General features: G+C 38.5%; 1 protein-coding gene across 1 annotated transcript in view; it reads right to left on the bottom strand.

Annotated features, from left to right (window-relative positions):
• The window catches only part of LOC308255123 (zinc finger protein 474-like), a 70,150-nt gene extending 59,734 nt beyond the window's left edge, over positions 1-10,416 (bottom strand). The window contains exon 1 of the mRNA XM_080682087.1: positions 10,275-10,416. The gene's annotated coding sequence lies outside the window, so the exon portion shown is untranslated. The remainder of the gene's footprint in view (positions 1-10,274) is intronic.
• Between the last annotated feature and the right edge of the window lie 1,563 nt (positions 10,417-11,979).

Here is an 11,979-nt window from a genome sequence, read left to right on the forward strand (position 1 = left end):
CGAACGGGCCGGGTCCGGCCCGTGGGCCGTAGTTTGCCCATGGCTGGCCTAGCTGCTCATCCTTAGGGAGGTAGTTTTCTGTGACCAGATCCCATGCTCACGCAGGGCAGGGAGACAGCGCTGAACTTGAGCCTGGACTTGTGAACTCTGGGAATTTGTTTCCCACGACTCGTCTCTGCACCCATGCAGGGAGACTGAGCTGAATTTGAGCCTAGCTGCTCATCCTTAGGGAGGTAGTTTTCTGTGACCAGATCCCGCGCCCACGCAGGGCAGGAAGACAGAGCTGAACTTGATCCCGGACTTGCAAACTCTGGGAATTTGTTTCCCGTGACTAGTCTCCGCGCCCAGGCAGGGAGGCAGTCCTGAATTTGAGCATAGGCACACGACCTTGGGGAGATTGTTTTCTGCAACCAGATTCTGTACCCACACAGGGAAACAGCGCTGAATTTGAGCCTGGGGTGCAAACCCGGGGAGTTTGTTTCCCATGACCAGACCCTGCACCTTAGCAGAGAGGCTGCACTGAATTTGAACCTGGATGTGCAGACTTGGGGAGTTTGTTCCCCACGACCAGACCCTGTGCCCACACAGGGAGGCAGCGCTGAATTTGAGCCTGGGTGCATGGATACGGGGAGTTTGTTTTCCACCGTGCACACCCGCGTGACCAGAACCCACACCCACACTAAGTGGCAGTGCCACCTGACTTTGATTCAGGGCAAGCACACTCAGAAGGCTGTTTACTGCAGGGTAGAAGTGGACCTCCTGCCAACACAGTGTGACTGAGCAACCCAGTCTCCCAAGTAGATCGGGGACCCTGAATCTCCATGCAAGAGGCAGCAGTGAGCACCAGTGACTAGACTCTGTTCCTCATTGCGTGCGCCTGGGATCCCTGATTCCCAGTACATTCACACTAAGAGGCAGTGACTCCAATACTTGGTGTATGTGCACACAGGGACCTGATTCTCAGTGTGAGGTAGCACCAAGAAACAGAGACTCTTATACTCGATTCTCAGCATGGACACAGGGAGCCTCTGACTCCTGACACGCAATAGGGGACTTTGATTTTTGGCACACGCCAGTGGGTTCTCTGTTTCAACGTGGCACAGGCCACACTAAGTCCCTGATTCTAGGTGCACACAAGAGGCCACACTAAGCGCCTGTGACTCTGACCCAGGGTGAGTGTGGCTCCCACCAACCCACAACAACTGCACGTCTTGGCGTCAGAGCTCTTCAATGACACTTGGGGGGTGCAAAACTCCACTGCACATGGCCCAGGCCCCCACAACTCGACATTTGAACCTTCTGGTGATAGTCAGAATGGAGAGACAATGAAGCAATCCCCAGAGGAAAGAAAAGGAGGAATTGCCAAGAAAGGAAATAAGTGAAGCGGAAGCATGCAACATGACAGAAAAAGAATTCAGAGTAATGGTCATACAGTCCATACACTGGATGGATGAAAAAATCAACAACCTATGCAAAAATCAGGAAGAAATGAAAAATAATATAGCTACAATCAAAAACACCATGGAAGGCTTCAACAGTAGACTAGAAGAAGCAGAGGACCGAATTAGTGAGTTAGAAGATCAGGTACAGAAACAAGCCCCATCTGAACAGAAACTAAAGAAAAAAATTAAAAAGCAGGAGGAGAGCCTACGGAAGCTTTGGGACAATGCAAAACAAAATAACATACGTATAATAGGGCTGCCAGAAGGACAAGAAGAGCAGCAAGGATTAGAGAATCTATTTGAAGAAATAATGACAGAAAACTTCCCTGATATGGGGAAGAAAAAAGTTACTCAAGTACAGAGAGTCCCAAGCAAGATGAATCCCAAAAGACCCACACCAAGACATGCCATAATTACAATGGCAAATGTTATAGACAAAGAGAGAATCTTAAAGGCTGCAAGGGAGAGACAGAAAATTATCTACAAAGGATCCCCCATCAGATTACTAAAGGATTTTTCAACAGAAACACATCAAGCTAGAAGGGAATGGAAGGATATATAAAGTGATGCAAAGCAAGGGACTGAATCCAAGAATACTCTATCCAGCAAGACTATCAATCAAAATTGAAGGGGAAATCAGGAGCTTCACAGACAAAAAAAGGCTAAGGGAGTTTATCACTACCAAGCCAGTAATGCAAGAAATGCTAAAGGGAATGTTGTAAAAAGAAGAAACAGAAAGGTAAGATGGAACACAACCTCAAAAAATAAAAATGGCTACAAACAAGTACCTTTCAATAATAACTTTAAATGTAAGTGGACTAAATGCTCCAATCAAAAGACATCGAGTGGCTGAATGGATAAAAAAACATGACCCATATATATGCCATCTACAAGAGACACACCTCAGAACAAGGGACTCACACAGACTGAAAGTGAAGGAATGAAAAAATATCTTTCAGGCAAATGGAAATGAAAAATAAGCTGGGGTAGCAATATTTATATCTGAAAAAACAGACCTCAAAGTGAAGGCCATAACAAGACATAAGGAAGGCCACTTCATAATACTAAAGGGATCGATACAACAAGAGGATATAACCCTGATAAACATATATACACCCAATGTAGGAGCACCCAAATACATAAAAAAATCTCCTGGAAGATATCAAGAGACAGATCGACAACAATATAATCATAGTAGGGGACTTTAATAGACCACTGACATCACTGGATAAATCCTCTAGACAAAAAAATCAGCAAAGAAACAACAATCCTAAATGACTCACTAGATCAGATGGACTTAATTGATAGCTTCAGAACATTTCACCCCAAAGCTGTGGAATATACATTCTTCTCAAGGGCACATGGGACATTTTAAAAAATAGACCACATACTGGGTCACAAGCAAAGTCTCCCCAAATTCAAGAAGATTGAAATCATACCAAGCATCTTTTCAGACCACAATGGCATAATATTAGAAATAAATTACAATATAAACAATCCAAAACACTCAAACACTTGGAAGCTGAATAGCATGTTATTAAATATTGATTGGGTTACCAATGAGATCAAAGAAGAAATTCAAAACATTCTGGAAACTAATGACAATAAAAACACAACAATCCAAAACCTATGGGACACAATGAAAGCAGTCCTGAGAGGGAAGTTTTTAGCTCTACAGGCCTACCTCAAAAAAACAAGAAAAAATAGTAGTAAATCATCTAACACTACAACTCAAATAATTAGAAAGAGAGCAACAAGAAAAGCCCAGATTGAGCAGAAGGAAGGAGATAATAAAGATTAGAGCAGGAATAAATGACATAGAGACAAAAAACAAACAAACAAACAAACAGAAAAAACAACAATATAAAAGATCAATGAAACCAAGAGCTGGTTCTTTGAAAGGATAAACAAGATTGATGAACCTCTAGCCAGGCTCACCAAGAAGCAAAGAGAGAGGACTCAAATGAATAAAATCAGAAATGATAGAGGAGAAATAACAACAGACCCCACAGAAATACAAAGGATTGTTAAAAAATATTATGAACAACTCTATTCCAACAAACTAGACAACCTGGAGGAAATGGACATATTCCTAGAAAAATACAACCTTCCAAAACTCAATCAGGAAGAATCTAAACAGCTCAATAGGCCAATAACTATGGAAGAAATTGAAGCAGTCATCAAAAAGATTCCAGCAAACAAAAGCCCAGGGCCAGATGGCTTCACAGGAGAGTTATACCAAACATGCAAGGAAGAACTAAAACCTATCCTCAGACTATTCCAAAAAATTCAAGAAGAAGGAACAATTCCAAGCTCATTCTATGAAGCCAGCATCATCCTAATACCAAAACCAGGTAAAGACAACACTATAAAAGAGAATTACAGGCCAATATTCCTCAGGAACATAGATGCCAAAATCCTCAACAAAATTCTAGCAAATCAGATCTAGCAATACATCAGAAAGATCATACACCATGACCAAGCAGGATTTATACCAGGGATGCAAGGATGGTACAATATCCACAAATCAATAAACGGGATACATCACATAAACAAATTGAGGGAGAAAAATCACATAGTCATATCAATTGATGCAGAAAAAGTATTTGACAAAATCCAACACCCTTTCTTGATAAAAACTCTCAGCAAGATGGGAATAGAAGGATCATACCTCAACATCATAAAAGCCATATATGATAAACCCACAGCCAGCATCACACTCAATGGACAAAAACTGAAGCCATTTTTCCTAAAAACCGGAACAAGACAGGGATGCCCTCTCTCACCACTCCTGTTCGATATAGTACTGGAAGTACTAGCCATTGCTATCAGACAAGAAGAAGAAATAAAAGGCATCCAAATTAGAAAAGAAGTAAAACTGTCCTTATTTGCAGATGACATGATACTGTACATAGAAAACCCTAAAGACTCCATCAAAAAACTAACAGACTTAATAAATGAATTCGGCAATGTAGCAGGATACAAAAATTAATGCCATGAAATCTATGGCATTTCTATACACCAATAGTGAATTTACAGAAAGAGAGACTAAAAAAGCAATCCCATTTACCATCGTACCAAAAAAATTAAGATACCTAGGAATAAACTTAACTAAAGAGGTAAAAGACCTATATGCAAAAAACTACAGGACACTGAAAAAAGAGATAGAGGAAGATATAAACAGATGGAAGAACATACAGTGTTCATGGATTGGTAGAATTAACATCATCAAAATGTCCATACTAACCAAAGCAATCTATAGATTCAATGCACTCCCCATTAAAATACCAACGGCATATTTCACAGACCTAGAAAGAACTCTCCAAAAATTCATCTGGAATAAAATAAGACCCTGAATGGCTGCAGCAATCCTGAGAAAGAAGAACAAAGTAGGTGGGATCTCAATACCAGATATCAAGCTGTATTACAAAGCCACTGTTCTAAGAACAGCCTGGTACTGGCACAAGAACAGACATATAGATCAATGGAATAGAATAGAGAACCCAGATATTGACCCAAACCACTATGCCCAATTAATCTTCGACAAAGGAGGCATGAACATACAATGGAATCAAGACAGTCTCTTCAATAAATGGTGTTGGGAAAATTGGACAGATACATGCAAAAAAATGAAACTAGACCACCAACTTACACCATACACAAAAATAAACTCAAAATGGATAAAGGACTTATACATAAGACGGGAAGCCATAAAAATGCTAGAGGAATCCACAGGCAGCCAAAATCTCAGACATATGCCAAAGGAACTTCTTCACTGATACTGCTCCTAGGGCAATGGAAACTAAAGAGAAAATAAACAAATGGGACTACATCAAAATAAAAAGCTTTTGCACAGCAAAAGAAACCATCAACAAAACAACAAGAAAGACCACTTCATGGGAGAACATATTTGCCAATGTTATCACTGATAAGAGTTTAATCTCCAACATCTACAGGGAACTCATACAACTCAACAAAAGGAAGATAAACAATCCAATCAAGAAATGGGCAATGGACCTAAATAGAAACTTTTCAAAAGAAGACAGAAGGAAAACATGCCAAGAGACATATTAAAACATGATCGAAGTCACTAATTATCCGAGAGATGCAAATCAAAACGACAATGTGGTACCATCTCACACCTGTCAGAATGGCTATCATCAACAAATCAATAAACGACAAATGTTGGAGAGGATGCTGAGAAAAAGGAACCCTTGTGCACTGTTGGTGGGAATGCAGATTGGTGCAGCCACCGTGGAGAACAGTATGGAGTTTCCTCAAAAAACTAAAAATGGAACTCCCATTTGACCCAGTAATCCCACTTCTAGGACTATATCCCAAGAAGCTAGGAACATCAATCAGAAAGGATATATGCACCCCTATGTTCATAGCAGCACAATTTACCATAGCTAAGATTTGGAAACAGCCTAAGTGCCCATCAGCAGATGAGTGGATTAAAAAACTGTGGTACATCTACACAATGGAATACTACTCTGTGCTAAAAAAGAAGGAATTCCTACCATTTGCAACAGCATGGATGGAACTGGAGAGCATTATGCTAAGTGAAATAAGCCAGTCCGAGAAAGATAAATATCACATGATCTCACTCATCTATGGGAAATAATGAACAACATAAACTAATGATCAAAAACAGATCCAGAGACAGGGAAGCATTGATCAGACTGTCAAACCTAAGAGGGAAGGTAGGGGAGGGTGGGGGTAAGGGGGAGAGATCAACCAAAAGACTTGTATGCATGCATATAAGCCTAACCAGTGGACACAGACAACAGGGGGGTGAGGGCATGAGTGGGGGGGGGGGGCGGGGTTTGGGAAGGTAATGAGGGGATGAGGACAAATATGTAATATCTTAACCAATAAAGAAATTAAAATAAAAAATAAAAAATAAATTTATCACTTTAGATTTCTGTTTTTTGCTGAGCATAGAATCACTTAAAATCAAATTACAGTAGTCTCCCCTTATCTGAGGTTTTGTTTTCTGTGGTTTCAGTTACCGCCATCAGTTGTGTTCTGAAAATATGAAATGGAAAATCCCAGAAATAATTCATAAGTTTTAAATATGTGCCACTGCAAGCAGCATTCTCACACCATTCCTCTCTGTCCCACCCCAGATGTGATTCACGCCTTTGTCCAGAATGTCTATGCTGTTTCTACTCCTTACCTATTCGTCATTTAGTAGCTGTCTGGGTTATCCGCTCTACTGTCGTGGTATCACAGTGCTTGTGTCCATGTAACCCCTATTTTACTTAATGCCCAAAAGTGCAAGAGTACTGATGCTGGCAATTTAGATATGCTAAAAGAGAAGCCATGAAATGCTTCCTTTAAGTGAAAAGATGAGTACAATAAGATATTTTGAGAGTGAGACCACATTCACATAACTTTTATTGCAGTATATTGTTATAATTGCTCCATTTTATTATTAGTTATTATTGTTACTCTCTTACTGTGGTTAATCTCTTACTGTGACTAATCTATAAATTGAAGTTTATCATAGTTATGCATATATAGGAAAAACATAGTATATAGATATATAGTTTGGTACCATTCTTGATTTCAGGCATCCAGTGGAGGCAGGGGATACTTTGAGTGTATCCTCCTTGGAGGGGGGAAACTACTGTATGGCCTAGAGGAAAATTGGGACAACATGCAAGACAAAACTGCCCAGCCCTCACCAGTTTGGCTCCATGGATAGAGCATCAGCCCACAGACTAAAGGGTTGCAGGTTCGATTCTGGTCAAGAGCATGTACCTTGGTTGCAGCCTCGGTCCTTGGCCCCCATAGGGGCATGTGTGGGAGGCAACCAATCAGTGTGTCTCTCTCACATTGATGTTTCTCTCTCCACGTCTCACCCCTGCCCTTCCACTCTCTCTAAAAATCAATGGAAAAAATATCCTTGGGTGAGGACTAACAAACAAAGAAATAAACAGCAACAAAAAAACTTGCCCAACCTTATTCAAACTCTTGTGCATGGTTCCACTGGGAAGCAGTCATGGAAGCAGTCAATTTGTTTTCAATACTTGTTTCACTACTTATAAGCCAAGATAAGCTGGCTTTTTAAAATTTAATAATGCCAATAAAGATAGATAAGTAGATTCATGTAACAGAATAGAGTCCAGAAATATATGGTCAAGTCACATATGTGGTCAGTATATTTTTGAAAAAGATGCCAAGGCAATTCAATGGAGAGAGGAAAATCTTTTTTAAAAATGATGGTGAAACAACTGGATACATGTAAGGGAAAAATTAATATCAACCCTCTACTTTCACCGCACACAAATATTGACTCAACATGGATCCTAGAACTAAACATAAAAGCTATATAAAAATATATAAATATAAAAAATACAAAGGCTTCTAGAAGAAAGCATAGGAGAATATCTTTGTGACCTTAATATTTGTAAAGTCTTCTTAGGCAAACTATGAAAATCACTAAACTTAAAAGAAAAAGAATTTAAAAACTTCCTTCATATAAATTAGAAACTTATGCTCTTTAAAATACACCACTAAGAATTAAAAGGCAGGATTTATATCATATATATATATGTATATACATATATGCATATATATATATATATATATATATATATATATATATACACACACATACATATATATAGTCATATATCAAGCAACCTAGTTTATTTTAATGGGCAAAAGCTTTGAATAGGTTACTCACAATAGAAAGTGTATGAATAGTCAATAAACTCATGAATTAAAACTCAACATCATTATTTGTTAGTCATTAGAAAATGCAATTTAAAACCACAGATATGCCACAGAAATATTACAACCACTCTGGAGAAATGCTTGTCAGTTTCTCAAAAGTTAAATCTATACCTGCCTGATAACATAGGTATTCTATCCCTAAATAATTAAGCAAGAAAAGTGAAAATATAAGTTCACAAAAAGACATATACAAATGTTTATATTAGCTTTTACTCTTAGGGAAAACTAGAAACAACATAAGTATACATCAACAGGTAAATGAATAAACAAGTGATGACATATTCATGCAATAGAATATTAATCCACAATAAAAATGAACAAAACTACTGATACACACAAGGACATGGACCCTTCTCAAAAATATTATGCTGAATTAAATAAATCAGATACAAAAGAGTATATACTGAATTATTTCACATATGAAACCAATAAAACAAGCAGAGCTGAAAAGGTGGATAACAGAAAGATACGTGATTACTTGGTGGGTAGATGGGTGAGTGAGGAATGGACTACACAGGTTATTGGACATGTTCTTGTGCTGATATTGTTGGTGGTTACATAAATATAATCATTTGTCAAAACTCATCAAATTGTGTACTTAAAATGGGTGCATTTTATTGTACGTGAATATGTCAGTAAAGATGACATAAAAAGAGAAAATATAAATAGTCAAAAATGTGAATAGAAATTTAATAAAAGAGACAGACAAATCTCCAGTGGCTCATGTAAAAATGCTCAACTTCATTAGTCACCAGGGAAATACAAACAAAACTACAGTAACATATAATTTCATACCCATTATAAAGTTAAACATACACCTGCCTTGTCATCCATCAATTTCAACCCAAGGTCTAAACCCAAGATAAATGAAAACATATGTCCACCAAAAGATTTGTGCAAGAATATTTATAGCAGCTTTAGTTATAGGAGACCCAAACTGGAAACAAACCAAATACCAATCAATAGAATAGACAAACAAATGTAGAAAAATGCTGTAATGCAATAACACTCATCTCTAAAAAGAATTGAACTAGTGATATACACAGCAACATGGAAGATTATAAACAAAGAGGGGTTGGTGAATATATACTATAGGCCCAGGCACGAAACTCATGTATGTGGGGGGGAGTCCCTCAGCCCGGCCTGCACCCTCTCCAATCTGGGACCCCTTGGACATCCCTCTCGCAATCTGGGACCACTGGCTCCTAACCACTCACCTGCCTGCCTGCCTGATCACCCCTAACCACTCTGCCTGCCTGCCTGATTGCCCCTGACCCCTCAGCCTGCCTGCCTGATTGCCCCTAACTGCTCCCCTGCTGGCCTGATTGCCCCTAACTGCTCCCCTGCCAGCCTGATCACCCCTAACTGCTCCACTGCCTGCCTGTTCACCCCTAACCACCTCTGCCTCGGCCTCTGCCACTCACTCCAGAATGACATCCAGAATGTCATTCTTTCTAATTAGCATATTACGCTTTTATTAGTATAGATTATGCTATTTACATAAAGTTCATGAACAGCCAAATTATTCTCTAGTGATAGAAATAGGAATAGTGGTTGTTATGGAGGGATGATTGACTAGAAGGGATGTGAGTAAACTTTCTGGGTAATAGAAATGTCCTATATCTTGATTAAGGTGTATATATTGATCAAACTCATTGCTTTTAGGAACTTGAATTTAAGTTCCTAAGATCAGTTCAATTTCAAACCATGTAAATTTTATCTCAATTAATTTAAAAAATCCACCATGTCAATTGAGTAACTATAGACTTTATCACCCTTTTCTTTCAACAATAATTTGGCTAATAAACATATAATCTTAGGTTAATATTCAAAACATATTTTATCTACTTTTCTTTGAAAAAATATTTAAAAAATCATCCCTTCAAAAGAAATTTCATTCTTTTAGCTAGTAGAACATTTAATCCATATTGCTAGCATCATGCAATGAAATAAAATATTTGCTATTTTGTTTAGTAGTACTTGAAGTATTTCTTACTATATACTGGTGAGAAAGAAGTGGAAGAGATCAAGATTATCTAAAATAAGTACCCCTTATTAGTTCAAAGGTAAGATTTGAGACGAACATACCTTCTGAGAACCTCACCTTGTAACATTTGTTCTTTGTCTATCTGTTTGGGCTTTTATGGTGGGCTGCTGGTAGAAAGAGGAGCAGAATAGCTGGGAGCTCCCCGGTTCACATGCCCTCTTGCAGGAGTCCCTGTAGTATGTGAGGCTGAAGGAACAGGAACCCTAGCCTTTGTCGCCTGGATGTATCCTGGCAACCTGTCAACAAAAGGGACAGGACTGAGTTCTCTAGTAACAGATTGGAAAAATCCAAAACAAGGGGTGAAGAAACTCAGAAATAGAGAGCAAAATGGCCTCAGCTTTCTTTGAAGTGGACTCCATGAACTTTACCAATGGACTAAGCATCAAACAAAGAGAGTCTGGTGAACTGAAGTCACAAGGATCGTCTTGGCGTGAACACAACTTTTTTCTTTTCTAAGGAAGAAAAAGAAGCAAACATTACTAAATGTCTTATTGATCTTTTCTAGAGTATTCAAAAAAGTTCATCTATTTAGGAGAGCTGGGCCTCTTCTAAAAGGGAGATGGATATTCTCCATGACTCCCAATGGATGTCTGTGCTTTGGTCTAAAATGCAAGAAAATACAAGATGTAGAAGCTATGGTTAGTTTATTTTCCAATGTGCCCTAAGATAGCAAACATTTTTTAAAAATAAGGTCAACTTTTTAAAATGTATCTGAAATAACTTTTTTGAACCTCTTTTTTAAAATACTGAGTCATTATGCTAATTGTGGTGAATGAAATGCTCTGCAAGCATTAAAGCTCATAAAGTAAAAAACAGTCCATTTCTATGGCAAAAAGTCCATAATACTGTATATTTCTAAAAAGAGAAGCTACAAAACAGAATAAACAGTATGATATCATTAAATTCTGTGTGTGTGTGTGTGTGTGTGTGCGCGCGCGCACATGCGTGCTATGTGTGTGATCTTAACTCAAAGAACAAACACCAAAATAAGTTCTATACTTATTTTAGATAGTCTATAGTTACTCAATTGACAAAGAACATTCACCAAAATGTTAATTGCTGAATGATGAGATTAAAACATCTTACTGAATGTTTCTTAGAGTTAGGAGTTGGGGAGGGAAAGAACCCTAACCTTGAAGATTCCAAAACTGTACCTCATCCCCAGATAAATGAATTGGGATACAGGTGATTCACAAAACTGTTAGCTGTTGAAGTGATTTCAGACCACACTCTAAAGTCCCTGTTGGATAACAAAGTTCCACATCCTAACACTCTATAATGCTCAAACTATGGATAGATACATCCTCTACAGAGCTTTACAGATATTTCAATTATACTATCACATAAAATAGTTCCAGTTTGAATCCCTCTTCTGAAACCTTTCATAATACACCATATATAAATGCTGAGACATGTCTACAGTGACCTAAGAGCTGCTGTAAGAGTGACTATCTATTGAGAGGGGGCAAGAAAACTTAGTTTTATATTTGGCTTTTTACCAACTTGTGGGTCCCTGGCAATATATTTCTTACTTTACACTGTATGCTTTCTCAGCCCGATTGTGAGCTAAAAGAGATACTTCTCTAAACAAATCGCCTAATAAATAAACACTATCCCAAATGCACACACAGTATCCAGGCCAGCGGCTGGCTATTTGGGTCAGATGGCAGGACAGATAGGAACTGCTGGCCTAGAACAGGACAACCCCGGGAAAACACAGAGAGGGCAGGTATTTCCATGCTAAAA

This window comes from Plecotus auritus (genome assembly GCF_963455305.1).
Source record: "Plecotus auritus genome assembly, chromosome: 7".
In the NCBI taxonomy this organism is placed as follows: Eukaryota; Metazoa; Chordata; class Mammalia; order Chiroptera; family Vespertilionidae; genus Plecotus; species Plecotus auritus.